The sequence below is a fragment of the Strongylocentrotus purpuratus genome, unplaced genomic scaffold (assembly GCF_000002235.5).
Source record: "Strongylocentrotus purpuratus isolate Spur 01 unplaced genomic scaffold, Spur_5.0 spur5_scaffold_12, whole genome shotgun sequence".
In the NCBI taxonomy this organism is placed as follows: domain Eukaryota; kingdom Metazoa; phylum Echinodermata; class Echinoidea; order Camarodonta; family Strongylocentrotidae; genus Strongylocentrotus; species Strongylocentrotus purpuratus.
Window position 1 is genome coordinate 144656 of NW_022145597.1, and position 16364 is coordinate 161019.

A 16364-nucleotide genomic window follows, 5' to 3' on the forward strand; every position below is an offset into this window, starting at 1 on the left:
CAAAGTCGCCCACAATTGGTCATGTCGCCTCCCGATTTTTTTGGCCGATTTTGGGATTCTTGGTCAGCTCGCCCCCATTTTTTTGGTCAGCTCGCCCCCTAATTTGTTGTTTTAATTTGATGTCTTTTACAAGTCAAAGTCAAGCCATTTTTAGTTCCTGGCATCTCAGTACTATGATATTACTAAATATTGAACATTTTCCATTGTAACTGCATATTTTCGAGGATATTTGCATCTAAGTTTCCACCAGCTTACGTATATAGTGCGTCTTTTTCAGCTAAACGGCGTCGTCGACGTTTTCCTTGAAATTGTTTTTCAGGCAATATGGTCGCAAAAGTTCAAAAGTTTGACGTTTTCTAACAAACGCCATTAGGGTCCATTTCGGAAAAAGTGCGAGTCATACGCCATAGGCTCATTTAAGAAAAGGTGCGATACGCCATTATAGGGTCCATTTAAAAAAAAGGTGCAATATTCAGAGGTTGATGGACACGGGTGGGTAGCACTTGTGTATGAGAGTGATGCCCCCCCCCCCCCCCCCCTGGTGGAGGCGGCCCTCCCGGGGGCGATAGAGGGCACAGTTCCCATCACTTTCTCAAGTACCCCAAAAGTGCCCTTTTTACTTTGACAAGTGCCCCTATAATTTAAACACGTGCCCCTGTCCCTTCGACAAGTTCCCATTTTCCTTTACAATAAGACAGTGTCCATTTTTTATGAATTCTCATAAGTGCCCTAGCTGTTTCAATTTAGTGCCCTTTTCAGGTACGGTCGAGATAGTGCCACTTTTCACTTTTGATAAGTGCCCCATAATTCACCTCTGATAATTGCCCTATTCAAATCTGAGAAGTGCCCCCTTTTACTTTGACAAGTGCCCTTTCATGGTCTTAAACTGACTGGTTTGCCTAAATTAAACAACAACAACAACAGCAACAAAAACAAGCAACATCAACAGCTGTACGTCCGGTCCACGTGTGCGTTCGATCGCGCGCGATTTCTGGCTGTCATTTTCGATAAAACGACCGTTCGTTCATTCGTTCATTCACTTTATCTTTATTCTTTATTCTTTATTCTCAGTTTTCTTATGAAGACTATAACTGATTTTCTTATAAAATTGAAGATATTTATGGCGTATATATTCATTACTGAATGAACGCCACTAAACATTTACCAACATTAAACAACAACAACAACGTTCATTCACTTCTGTTCCTGGATTGTGAAATCCAAGGCTAAGGCAAGCCCGTGCATTAAAGGTATTCTGGCTGTATATTTTATGGTTCTGTAAGTTTATATTTTACTTCAGAAGATCAATAATTATTTATTTAAATTATGCCTAGATCTAGGCCTAGGGTCCACATCACATGCATATGTTATTCTAGGTTATAGTCGACGATTAACGATTGCAGCATATTTTTAGTTTGCAGCACACATTGCAGCTCGATTGCTGGTTTTCAGACCTCCGCAGTCCCGTCCATCATAGCCATGATGGGCATGCCCACCAGGGCCCTGTAGGGAGGGAAGCCATGAAGCCGACATTAATGTTCTCACCAGATGCACCCTACTTCTTCGTACTCTCCAGTTTACATGTCTTCTTCTGCACAATGTCTGGCTTCTTTTACTTGCACGCATCACGCACTCACACACTACCACTATTACTCCACCCTGGACAGCTGTCAACGTAGCTTTTTGGGTGCAACAAATTCAAGATTCAAGATTCAAGACATAGGAGCATCACTATCCTGGCTGTGTAGTAAAAGCTGTGCTTTTGATTCTCAACATTTCAAAAACCACTGTACAAAACTCAACTGATTTCACTCAAAATCGGTACTTTAGTGACTATTGATGACACCTAAATAGCAGTAAAATACATTTTTTTAAACTTACTGATGTTAAAAAGAATAATTTAAAAATTCAAATTGTAAGTCTAGTGTCAAACTTTGCTTACAGCTGCATCGACATGATTGCGATATTGTGTGGTGTGTGTATTTGTGTATAGACTTCTAGGTCCCTGCCTCACAGCATGTATGCAGTGCTAGAGGTCAATACGCATAAGCATTGACTCTCTTAGACCGAAAGCTTCAGTCTCTATAATCGTCGGTTGTTCCACTGAGACTACGTCTGGCTCCACTAGACCTCCGGTTATAGAGACTGAACGACTGCCTATGCCAGCCTGTGTTGAACTTATTCCGCTAGATTTTAGCCGCTAGGCCCCTCCCACAAACTTGCCACGGCCGTATTGTTATGCCCCCAAAATCCCCCAAAATGTCATTTTACCTCGTTCATTTCCAATTTTAAATTAGGCCTAGGCTATAATACATCGGTTCCACTTACTAACTTGATTGATATAATCCGTTTAATGGTCCCTTTTAAGGAAATTATCGGTCAAAATCGACATCCATGTTGAAAATCTTGCAAGCCGTGTTAAACTCTCGCTGCCGTCTTCTTCTTCTTCTTCTTGATTTGTTTTTGTTTGGCAATCAGTCACAGTTGACTATTTTTGCCACACACTATTTTATGAATTATTTATATATATACATATATGTACAATTTCATGTCATAAATGACTATTTTTAGGATTCTTTCTCTTTCCATCCTCTTTCCATCCTCTTTCCTTCCTCTTTTTTTCTTTTTAGACTCTATAACTTTTTTTAGAGAGAAAATTCAATAAATTAATAATTTTGGAAAGAGACGACGGCCTAGCAAGTTGTGAATGAAAAACGCCTATAAACTAAAACTAAACGTACGTACTTGTGTTTACGCGCACGTGCGCGTTCAAATATCACCTCACGTATGCACATGTGTACTTCGCACTTACCCCCACCCTTTTTAAAATGCCATCTTACCAGTCTTTGAGGTATATTTCGCAGACTTTCGGTTTTAACCTAGGTCACTCCGGCATAGGTGAGGGGGTGCCAGCTAGCATGTGATGTTGGAGGTGATCACCGAATTGTTAGAAAAAGTAAATGGTCAAATTAGTTACAAGTATTGTGGGCTTTATTGGTGCAAGAAAAAAAAAAAAAAAAAAAAACCTCAACAACAATTTAATTGTTTTGATACAGCCGCTTTGTTCTTAAAACGAAGCGAACTATTGCTTTTTGTTTAACTCTCAATCTCTCAATCTCTCAATCTCATCCCTTCTAGTCTACGCCGAAGGCAAAATGATTATGAAGGAAAAACTGTGCGCCATCTACACGTTCGTAATGGCGTTATCACAGTTTTTCCTTCATAATCATTTTGCCTTCGGCGTAGACTAGAAGGGATGAGATTGACGGCAGCGAGAGTTTAACACGGCTTGCAAGATTTTCAACATGGATGTCGATTTTGACCGATAATTTCCTTAAAAGGGACCATTAAACGGATTATATCAATCAAGTTAGTAAGTGAAACCGATGTATTATAGCCTAGGCCTAATTTAAAATTGGAAATGAACGAGGTAAAATGACATTTTGGGGGATTTTGGGGGCATAACAATACGGCCGTGGCAAGTTTGTGGGAGGGGCCTAGCGGCTAAAATCTAGCGGAATAAGTTCAACACAGGCTGGCATAGGCAGTCGTCGTTCAGTCTCTATAACCGGAGGTCTAGTGGAGCCAGACGTAGTCTCAGTGGAACAACCGACGATTATAGAGACTGAAGCTTTCGGTCTATGACTCTCTTAGACCGAAAACTTCAGTCTCTCTAATCGTCGGTTGTTCCACTGAGACTACGTCTGGCTCCACTAGACCTCCGAAATACAAGGGTTCAAAGGTAGGTTCGCCACCCCCATTTTTGAAAAAATCTCAAAATTTGGTGGGCAGTATCTCCCAAACCCCTCACCCGATTAACCTCAAATTTGGGATTTGGTGCTGTGAGATCACACTCAACAAGTACACTAAGTTTCATCAAAATAAAAAATGGTCGGGTTAAGATTTTCAGATTTTTTGGGTGATTTGACATGGAATGACCCCTGGACGATACTCTGATTCTATATAGTTACAATACAAGTCTTAAGGAATAGTTAACCATATATCAGTGTTTTGGAGATAGACTATAGACTAAAATTCGGAGAGGACTTTATGTTTTGCCAAATGATTGGTTTATGCTTGTAATACATCTTTCCTTATAAACACAACAATACTATGTGTGCAACTTATGTAGAATCTTAGTCAAAAGTTTTATGTCTCATGAACATTTATCTTTGCTTAATTAAAGACCGGGCCTAGAATAATCAATATAATTTCTTTCTTTCTGCCAGATTTACCAATATTTTGATGCAATTATGGATGGTCATTGTTGCAACTGTGGAGCTGAGTTTAGAGAGGATTTAAGAAGACCAACATTAAAGGCCTTAATCAGAGGAAAAGGTGTATCATCAGTCGATGGACTCAAATCAATGGGAATTGTTGTAAGCCCTGGTAAAGAGATACAGTATCGCATATGCAAAATCTGTTCCCAGTTGATCGGCAAAATATCACAATCAAAGACAGAAATAGAGAAATCACACTCTTGCCTTCAGAATATAAGTGATGGCAGCACCTACCTTGGGCAGAAGATTAAACGATGTCATTCTCCGCCAGCCTCTCCACCTCAAAAGAGAAGAAACCTTACTCAAACGCCCCAACAAAATACCCAAGGGACTCAGACGGAGCCCATGGCAGAGACCCCCGGAGACCCACCCAAGAAACGGGTAAGTACTTAGAGTTTCTATTTGTTTATTTCACAGTAAAAGCATATCATTTATAGCTGCACCAGGATAAATTGGGTGGGGGGCGACTGGGCAGGGCCACAAAATAATGTAAGAGTGGGCATTTTTCCCCACAAGATCTACATGTACAGTGCGTCCCAGAAAAAACAAAACCGAGAATTATTGTTGTTTTAATATTAACTTAATCACATTAATAATTACTAAATGACACATATTTGGAAAGCTTAGAACCTCCTCTTTCATTTGATGCAACTCATATGATGCATATTTCACGCATGAGTGAATAAAATAAATTTGAAGAGAGGAAACCAAAAAGTCATTTGGCAGACGATATCTGAATTTTAAGGAGAAAATCACATTTCTAGAAAGTTGAGGTTCTGCTCTCTCATATGACACCTCAATCAGGAAAAATGGGCAAGGAATGACAAAGTTCTGTTTGTTTAAAGTAGTGCTTGCATTTTCATAATTTCATCAAACGATTCATTTTCACTGGGTGCCTGTCATAGCAACAAACAGAGTTGACAAAAGACTCAACTCCATTTCGTTGACAATCAGCCTTTCAAATTCCATGAAACTTGTACCCAAGGGTTATCAAGTATCACAAATCATATGACACAAATTCCAGGTCACAAGGTCAAAGGTCAGTAGATTTGGATTATGTTTTCACAACTTAATATGAGAAATAATATTTTTTTAAATGAATTTGTTCATATTTCATTTAAGTTATCGATCGTGGTACAATTAATAGTAAATAATTCTTCTGATGATTCTCAGTCAATATTCACTTCAAAATGTGATTATATTCAGAGGATTTCATTTTTTAGGCCTGCGAATGGGCCACCCTGCCTATAAATAATGTTCCAACCTCAATTTTTTATCATATCGAATTGCGCAATGCAGGCGAGACCGCCGAGAGCGTTTCCCTTGTTTGTCATTCCAATCCCATATTCATATGTTCCATATAATTAGCAACAGATATATAAAAACATGTATGTGTGTTATCTCTCTATTCTTCTCACAGAAAGATACCTTCCTCCCCCAAGCTGCGGCCTACCTGGCAGCTGGGCGGTATAAGCAAATGATGAAAAAAATGAAGTCTTCAAGATCCTTCAATGACGTCATGATCAATTCAGTATGTCAACAAATCAATACTGAAATCAAATCTAATCAGTCCATCTTCGAAATCAATGACACAAATAAAGCAAAGAGTTATGAGAGCTTTTCATGGAAAAAAACAAATCAACGTCTGAAGAAAAATTGCCCAACGATGATGAAAGTTCTATCAGCAATAACGGACAGGGGCCCAGTAAAGAAACCAACGTGAGAATCACCATGGCAGCATCCCAGCTCCTCTACACCCGTGATCCCAGAAAACACAAATTCATTCAGGAGTTGATTGGATTGTTGTTGTGGTTTGCAGGAACAAAGAGACAGGTGAATTAATCATTTTTTGGGGGGCGAAAATCACAGAAATAAGTCGTTACGATAATTTTGGTGCACTTATTAGAAAGGAAAAGGGGACATACTGTGTCAAAATAAAGGGGAACTCATCAGAGATGGAAAAGAGCACTTGATTAATACAGGTAGAAGGGGTACGTACTTACTATAGATGAAAAAGGGCAATCTGGGGGAATTTGAAATAGTAATCCAAAAGTACCTCCTCCCCCCCCCCCCCCCCCCCCCCCCCCGACCACCAATTGGGGTCATAAAGATGGCATGAAATATCATATGTATTAGTAATGTGATTGATCCTGAAATATCCATATTCTGCAGACCCAAGAAAGTGCAGAAGAGAAAGAGTTGTGTCTTTCATTGTCTGGAGCCGGGGAGGGGGGGGGGGGGGGGTGCATGCGATTGAGTACCGAATCCCTATTATTTTCTGATATTGTAAGCATTATGAAATGTATAGTGTCTACTAAAAGAGGGGGCAGCCTAGCTAGGTTGATAGTGGCTCCCCTCTCATTGACCCTGCATGACCCTGCTTGTCAGTGCTGCATTCATATATTTCAGGGGTATTTTCTTAATTTCTTGATACAGGTTTTCGAGAGGCTGTCTAGGCTGGGTTTATGCACCAACATTGGGACCACCACAAATTGCATAGACACTTTGAGGGGTGAATTTGACACTACCATTCATCACCAGAAACTGCAAATCGCAGATATTAAGAGGAGATCCACAAGGGCAAAGAAACGACTGGTTCCTGCTGAAGAATGGGAGGATGAAGGTGGATGGGAGGAAGGTACGTAGGAAAGGAAATTAATTAGTCAAAATAAGTTTTGTTCCGAAAGCCACTAAAATAGTATGAGACCCATCCGTGACTGTGAAAGTTAAAGAAATTGATTACATGATTCTGAATTACAAGAACAAACATATCATACAGAGCCTTGGATGGTTAAACATATGAAACTTCAGAGAGAGAGAGAGAAAATACTAAATGTGTGTATTTTAGGGTAAATGCTATAAAGTGAAACTTTGCAGCATGTTATGATTATTAAATGACAATGAATCACTGCTGTTATTTCATGTTCTATATAGTTCAAGAAACCCCTGAAGAAGTGACCCCCCTTGTATCATCTCCAGTAGACGAAGGTCCTCATGCCATCGATGCACTCCAACCTGACCTTGATAGCTCAACCTTCGATTGTAAGAACATTTCTATCATGACAGGATACCTATTTTTATTTGATGTAATTTCTTGAATTGTATGATTAGCTGAAATTTGACTCGATTGCTAAAGTGATGGGCATGCATTTATCAAAGTCTAGCTTTTGACAACTATGATTTGACAAAGAATGTCTTTTTTAGTATTTCACATCTGGAATCGAGAACGAAAAATGTAAAATATCTTGGAAATCATTTTATTAGAAAATCTCCAGAAATAAACAATGGATGAAAACATCTTCATAGTTTTTGTGTTTGGCACATTTTCCCTTGGTGTATACTAACCTAGTGTATACAGTATAGGACATATGTTTAGAAATAGAAATACACCGTACAATGAGAGCATGAAAATAAAACTGCTTGTTTACAGGTTCAAGAAAATACTTCTTTAAAGGCCCACAGTACTACTTGCTCCCTCTATATAGAAAACAATGCCTAATCGGTGACCATCGGTCCCCCATGATCCTCTTTTTCTTATGTTAATTGAGAGCTGAGTTGATGAGATAGCCACCTGTCAGTGACCTTCCCTGGGTGGTCTAATTCCTCTCGGCCAAACTAATACAGCCGGCCTTTAATTACATCTACATACAAGTTAAATCAGAAAAATGTTACATGTCAGAAGCACAGGTCTATAACATTTTACATTAGTTAGTTTTGAACCTGTTCCTCCCTGACAGGTGTCAACATTGATGACACTACCACAACAACATTTGGATTTACATTGACATTTGACAATGTGAGTCTGTGGCCTTCAAGGTCACGGTTTTATTCAGGTCAGCTAAACTTGGTGCAGTCTCATGCAGCTATAGACCGTGTGTCATGCTTCAACCTTAGTGATGAGGCTCCATCCTTGAAAGAGCTATCAAACATATCTCAAGATATCTTCATCCCCACTACTGAAGACAATGACATGCTAAGGTAAATATATTTAGTGGTTCCCCCCCCCCCCCTCTCTCTCTCTCTCTCTCTCTGTTTCTCTTTCTCTATCCCTCTCTGTATCTCTCTCTCTCCCTCCCTGTGTTTTCTCTCTATCTTTCTCTCTCTCTTTCTTTCTCAATCATCTCCCTCTCATGTGTATTAATACAGGCATGAGGAAAACTTCAGTTCATGCCTCTTATACAAAGCAGGTTGAATTACCTATGTAGCTTACAATTGTTCAATAAATGGAAGTGCTTTTAAAGGGAAATTTCTATGCCATTCGATCCCAAATAATATTTTTCGTCAACATTTTCTTTAGAAATGTTGACCTCTCACCTTTGCCCAGAAATATATATCTCCTTGGTTTGATTGTGGAAGGATGTCTCTAATGAAGACGTATGATATATATATACATACATGTATATAAAACACAATACTTATTTGAATGTCATGGGAAATATCTCTGAAGTTCTCTTTTATCATAACTGTTTTAACGGAATATCAACAAAAAAAATCTGAGTTTTTTTTCAATACAGATCCGATCAATTGATCTTATTTACTGGGCGTAAGCCACAAATATGTTTAAATAATTGAAATTTCTCCCAGAAAGCATTACATTTATAAAGTTATTGTCCTATTGCGGACTAATGAATATTAATAAGTCAGAATGAATCAGGAGAGCTTGGGTATTTGTTTCCAATTCATCGTGACTGTGCCATGGACCAGTGATGGCCTGGTGGTAGAGTCGCTGCCCAGCAAGCAGTAGATGCAGGTTCAAGTCCCGCTGGTTCTAAGATTTTTTCTGACTTGTTTTTCAATACAGATCGATCAATCGATCTTATTTACTGGGTGTAAGCCACAAATATGTTTAAATAATGCTATTGTATACTTAAACAGTCTTTATTATAAAAGAATTAAATAAGGAATTTAAAAATAATTTGTAACAAGTTACAATTTGCTTTGCTATCATACATGATTAAATACAACTTGTCATGTTAAAGACCCTTCATTATACACACAGGTATGAGTATGAAGTGATGATTGAACGGATACTGTCCAAGCATATTCCATGCTTCAAGGATATAGACGTCACAGAACACATCCCGCATCCATATCAGGCAGAGACTAAGAAAAAAAGTGTGATGGTAAATATATATTCTAATTATTAAAGAGGTAACAATATATATATAAACTACGGTTGATGGCATTTTGATTTAACATCCTACAAAGTTACTATCAAAAAATATTCAAAGTGTTATGGAAATCACCCACCCCCCTCCTCGATACACACACTAATGTCCTTTGAATGCTTGTTTATTAATAATGCATGTGCAATTAAGTATTTATCACAAAAAGATGATTACTTAACATATCTAAATTGTGTTACATTTATACTGATTATTTTTTTCCTAAATTTGGTGATATTAGGTTTTATCTAATCATTGCACATTATATATCAATTATTTACACATATTTGTACTTCATCAGTTAAATGGTCCTTATTCATGAATTGCAGTGCAAGATCCTTTCCCACGTTCTTCCTCTCACCACCATGTATGTTCTCTGTCCTATTCCAGCTGAGCTGATGAGCTACCCTTTCTTCCCCTCAACACCATGTATGTTCTCTGTCCTATTCCACCTAAGCTGATGAGCTACCCTTTCTGATACTCAACACCATGTATGTTCTCTGTCCTATTCCACCTGAGCTGATGAGCTACCCTTTCTTCCCCTCACCATCATGTATGTTCTCTGTCCTACTCCACCTAAGCTGATGAGCTACCCTTTCTTCCCCTCACCACCATGTATGTTCTCTGTCCTATTCCACCTGAGCTGATGAGCTACCCTTTCTTCCCCTCACCACAATGTATGTTCTCTGTCCTATTCCACCTGAGCTGATGAGCTACCCTTTCTGATATTCCACCAAATGTACAGGTACCTTTAGGAGTCCTACAAAAAGATGTAACAAACGTGTCAGATATGATAGACGTTCTGGAACATCTGCACAAGCATGTTCCAGGAAACAAGTCTCCGATACCAGTGATACTGTACGGGGACCAGCCGTCTTGTGAGAGGGTCCGAGATGCCATCGGTGCTCGTAGTAATGAAGATACACCGTGGAATCGCCTCGGCGGGTTACTACCATCCATACAGGAGTCGCATAAGTGCTTACTCTTCCTAGAGGTACCTATTTCCCATTTATTCTTGTTCTTGAAGTGTGGAAGGAAGCAAATTCTTAAGATCCTTGCTTAGTACCAAGCAGCATGCTCTCTAAGCATCTATTACCCCATTCACAGTGGTTTTGAAATTTGTAGCGGCGTTGTAGCGGAGCGGCGACACCGCCATAACACCGCTACAAATGCATTCACAGTAGAAAAGTTATCCCGCTGCAGCAGCGGGATAAATATCATGTACCCATTCACGCTGCAGCGGGTGATTTTTATTACCTACGTAACAAACACGTGTATGCATGGCTCATGACCCGCGAGTGACCCCGATATGACCGGAAATACTTCAGCGCAGGGTTTTCGATTGCTTGTCAAGTTGCTTTTTGTATCCTCGATCATATTACTTTTTAAAAAACTAGCATTTTTATTGCTTCCAGTCAGAATATTTTAATTTTTTGAAGTGTGAAATATTTTTATTTGGATAATTATAATATCTACATAATAATAAAATCAATTTGAATCCACTGGTTACTTTATTTCTATTTCACTTTATGTTCCCCATTGCTGGAGAAAAGAGGTCAGTGATAGGTAAGTAAACAAATCACACGTGTTTGTCGCGGTGTTATAGCGGAGAGCCTTCACACTGAGTAAATACCGCGACAGCAGCGGGACTGTCCCGCTGCTGTAGCTAGGCGAACCTAGCGATAGTTTGTCGCGGCGTTATCGCGAGGCGGTGTTATCCCGCGATAGTTTATAACGGGTCCGAGCCTTCACACTGAAGACAACACCGCGACAGCAGCGGGACAGTCCCGCTGCTGTCGCGGTGTTTGAGGCCACTGTGAATGGGGTATAAGTCACCTAAATAGTCAAACTGGATCCTGGTTCATAATCCACAGTCATCCTGTTCAATCAAATAGCCCCGATTGCAGACAGTTCCTCTATAAGGAGATAAAAAGTTCCATTGAATTTTGTAAATATCAAACTGAAGGGTATGAGAATTACACTATGCGATCAATTACCCTTGGACATGGACATGTATCAGGCCTTATAATTACCTGATTTAAATTGGTTTCCAGTTTTTCCTGATTTTTAAAATATTTTTCCCAATTTTGTTTTCTTCCCCCGAATCCCCCCGCTGATTTTATCTTTATTTTCCCTTTTTTCAGGGGGGGGGGGGTGGGTGGGGGGCGGGGGGGCAGGGGGGTTGGGGTTGAGGAGAAGACAAAAAACTTTTTTTTTTTAGTGCTTACTTTCACCTCTGAATCTGATGTATGCTTTCCTGGGACAATTATTTCCCCAGACAACTAGGTATGAACTATCCCCTGTATAATCACCACCTAAAATCAATTAGCCCTGAATTGTCTGAGATTAATGAATTTATAGGAGTATAATACAGCTGTCCAGAAGAAAAAATTATTGGAGGGGGGGGGGGGTTGAGAAGTGTCCTTACAGGAGTAGTTGTCCTGACATATTGTCATTCAGATATTAAACCTTAATAATCTTGAATAACTTTCAAAACTTATTAGATTTCAGAACGATTGTGTTGTATACATGTATGTGTGTACACATAAATACTTGTATACGCAGGAAGCTCATGTAATGCATGTAGACCATAAATATCGTACTTTAGGGCTCTTAAAAACAAGTCCAGCCCATTGTAAATTAATGTCTTGGATATAGCAACAACAACCATAACAGTATATTTTTTCTTATCATACTTATTCATGATTTTGCATTTTTTGTTTGGTTTGTTTTTTCCAGGACACATACAAACTTCTGTTTGATGCAAAAAGTGTAAAGTCATGTGGGAGCTTATCTTTCATTAAGAGCCGATATAGACACACTCATGTCACACCGAAAGTCTCCAACTGTTTCAACTACGCCACAAGTATGTTGAGATTTGCAACAGAAGCACACGTGGTTGCTGCAGCGTGTGAGTACATGGGCATATCAAAGCCCAGTGATCCCCCCAAAGATCTACCCCAGGATCCTAACGCCAAGTCAGTATATTTCAGTGAAACATGTAAATCTGTACGGGACAAATCTTTCCATCCCTACCAGCTTGGTCATCCTGCTGAGGAAGACGAGGAGCTAGAGGATGAGGCCGAGGAGGATGATGAGGATGAGGAGCTTGGACCTTTCTGCATCTGTAAACAAATCAGAGACAATGTAGAAATGGTGTTCTGTCACAACAAAAGATGTGACAGGGGAAAATGGTTTCATCTTGAGTGCCTGCAGTTCAATTTTCAAGAGCTTCCCAAAGGAAAGTGGTTTTGCAGTGATAAGTGTCGTCAGCAGCATCAAGAGGAAAGAGAGAACAAGAAGAAGGGAAAGGAGACTAATCCAGATACAAGATTTGAGTATTCTAAAGCTATACTGCACTTAGGGCTTGGGGAGATGGTGCGCCATGATGCAGTACGAGAGGGAGATGGAAATCGCATGATCCAACACTGGCGTCTAGATCTGGTCCACTTCTATGAAAAACATCACTGGAAATATCTAATCGAAGGTCACAATCTGATCATGGATGTTAATGGTGGAGTATCAGAAAGGGTAGCTCATCAGCTTAGGTGGAATAGGACAGAGAACATACATGGTGGTGAGGGGAAGAACGTAGGAAAGGATAAAGACAACAAGGTGTCCATTGACAGAGCTGGAGGGATTCTAAATGAGAGTAATGTATCACGTTACAGTCAAGTAGTGGGAATGAGGAAGACTATAAATAGAAAGTTCGACCCCAAGATGACGACGGGAAGGATGACGACGGGGAGGAGGAAAGTTGTACAGAAACCTGAAGTCCAGGCCGGGGAATCTGACACTGCAAATCTTGCTGAACTGCTGGTAAAACACAAGTGTTTGGTGGAAATCCCTGGAAGATCACATCAAGGATTTGAAGACTTTGAGTTTGAACAAAAATTGAATCTCGACAGGTACAAAGCCAAGATGTCAGCCCTGAGTAAGAGGAGAGTGAACAAGCTAAAGCAGCAGAGAAATGAAACGGTATGATGATCCATGCATCAAAGTCTGACTGTAATTTGAGAGATTGAAGTTGAGATTAAGCTCATTAATGGATTTTGTCATCTTGATGGATAGGGAGTCAAATCGCTTAATCAGCATATATTTTTTGGTAGATATTGTTTATGCATTGCTGAGTATTTACGGTATATCTACCCTTATGTGTGTAATGATGTGACAGCATAAAACTGTAGTTTCCATGTGATACTTTATTCCTCTGAACTAGGAGGAGAAGAAAAAATTGATATCTAAAATTGGTCACTGGAAACCAAGCAAATTCCATGATTTTTCATATTTTAGAAGTGTAATATTCATACGTGTATATGTTATATACAAGCATTTATGATATGATGATCTGGCTTATTATCCTACTATAGGATGAACCATAACATTCCCACATTTTTATGAAGCTTTTTATGAAGTGTTTTTGATTGTTATATAATAAAGAGAGATATGCCCCTATTTCTTAAAAGTAAAAGCTGAAACAATGGATAATTTATATTATTGTATTTCATGTTAAAAATCTGCATTAGCCTATATGCCTAATGACTTGTTTAGTATTCATGCTATTTACTTTCATTCCTTAATTACTTAGTGCTACATGGGGTTCCATATTACTTTACTGTATACGAGTTTGATGAAACATGTACTGCCAGATATGTCCCTTCTATAGTTTAATCAATTATTAGGTGCATATATACATGTATGGGCAACATATCAGATATATCCGTGAACTTCCATTAATACATACCTATCTGGCAGTAATGATATAACCTCAAGGTCGGGAGCTAATGCGAAGATCCAACTCACATCACAAAATTCAGAGACAGTTGCTGTGGCAGGAAGGACAAGTGTAGGCACCTCATGAAAAAAAGAAACTACACTACAGGCCTTTCTTGAAGCCCCTGAAATGGTGATAAGTTGATAACATGATTGAAATTGATTTAACTTCACTTCCTTTCAAATATAATTAAGCCAGAAAAGTTAAAACAGAGTGAAACTCTGTGCTTTCAACAGCAGAATTAATGCGCTACTAATAAACGTTAAAGATATATATGTAATTTTGATTTTCTTCTACCATGCAAACTTATGTAACGAGTGTCAATATCTCTATTGTGAGAATCATTCCAAATTTTGTTATTCAGAGCCCTGAAAAATATACAAGATGTTAGAGTAGAAAGGTCAAAAAATGAATGAACATGTTTCCTTTTTGTTGCATGCAATTGATGCCTGGAATTGAAAGGAAAAAAAGAGTAAAAGTGCTTTCACATCCTTGAATTAGCAACATATTGTGAGGCTCACAATCATTGTATATCAATAAAATGAGACCTTTGTTTCAAGTTTTCATTTTAACCCATGTAGCTGTTTTCTGTGAACCATTACAAGAAGCAATTCTTGACTGGGATTTGCATTGATGGTTGGTGAAATTAATAATCTGCCATACCATATGATACTTCCATTAATGTAAGTAAGAGTCCAGAAGCTACAGACTGGAAGTGCAAAAAGAAAAGAGAGAGAAAGAGTAAAGCAGGGCTCCCACTTAGCCGAGTTGGAACCTCGAGTTGTGATGAGCTGGCGCGATCTTATGGCAAGCCGTTTTATTATTAATTGATATCAATAAATCAATTCTGCTATTAAGAAATAATTTTATGTTGTAAAGCAATGGTAATTCTTGATATCAAGAATTCGATTTCGTGATATCAGGAATTCGATTTCGTGATATCAAGAAATATGTTTTAATGATAAAACTGCTTGCCATAAGATCGCGCCAGCTCGTCACAACTCGAGGCTCCAACTCGGCTAAGTGGGAGCCCTGCTTTAGAGAGAGAGGGAGAGAAAGAGAGGGATTGAAAGAATGTTCATGATAATGAAAGGAAGACGGAATAATATGGGTCAATCTGCACCAACTGTAACTTTATGAGAGAAAATAACTTTGAATAACTTTATGTACCGTACATGCATGCAACATCTTCATACTTTATGATTTTACCTCTGATGAACAATTTTGAATAGGAATCAAAAGGAATTGTAACTACATGCATTATGCCTCTACAATGTTTATCTTCATCACGAAAGGATTTATCAACATAAAATGAGGAAAAAGGTACCAGCAAGATCACGCTCTGCTACATCTTGACTGTGTAATGGAGGTGACACTTAGGTCCCAGCTCCTTTCAGTGCATGAGAATAATTCACCAATGCTCCTCTTGTCACACTGTGGTCAAATCAAGTATGTGAAAAGAATGTGACCAATAAAACATCATTTTGTCAGATAAAAATAATAGTACAAACTCTGATCAATCATTTGGGATGTTCATGACAAAACAAAAGAAGCTTCGAAACAATATTACATAATGACAGTGGATTTGTGTGGATAGATTTGGAAAGAGCAATTAATATGTAATGTGGAATTCAGATTGTGCTGGTCACTTGAGTTTTGGGAGGGTATAATTGGTGATTGTCACGAACATTTCATTTTCTCTCTCTCTCTCTCTCTCTCTCTCTCTCTCTCTCTCTCTCTCTCTCTTTCTCTCTCTCTCTCCTACTCTTGCATTATATTCTCCATCTTTTTTAATATTAATGGTTGCAGGGGAGTATCGCGGCGCGGTGGAAAATGACCCAGAATTATTGGCGATATTAATTATAACAACAATTTTAACTATGAAAACTAAATAGCACTCTTTCTCCCTTCCTCACTCTCCCTCTCTCTTCATCTCTCTCCCTCTCTTTACGTACATGCTCTCTCTCTCTCTCTCTCTCTCTCCCTCTTTCTCTCATGTTTCTCTCTCCCCTATCTTTACTTTCTCTCTCTCCCTCTTTCGCTCTCGGTTTGCGTTCTATCCCACTCTCCACCTTGCTTCTGTTGCTCTCCCTCTCTCTCTCTCTCTCTCTCTCTCTCTCTCTCTCTCCTCCCCCCCTCTCTCTC

The 16364-nt window shown here is 39.0% G+C and overlaps 1 long non-coding RNA gene across 5 annotated transcripts; it reads left to right on the forward strand.

Moving 5' to 3' along the window:
• Positions 1–1121: 1121 nt before the first annotated feature.
• Positions 1122–14791, forward strand: LOC100893841. Of its 5 annotated transcripts, none has more exons than XR_004063464.1 (9): positions 1126–1278; positions 4230–4661; positions 5701–6113; positions 6717–6918; positions 7215–7322; positions 8018–8258; positions 9280–9403; positions 10191–10439; positions 12185–14791. It is a non-coding gene; the product is annotated as an uncharacterized LOC100893841 (long non-coding RNA). The 5 variants fall into 5 exon arrangements; XR_004063463.1 differs by having other exon boundaries at positions 1126–1250; XR_004063466.1 differs by lacking the exon at positions 1126–1278 and adding an exon at positions 3355–3373.
• The last annotated feature ends 1573 nt before the right edge of the window (positions 14792–16364 follow it).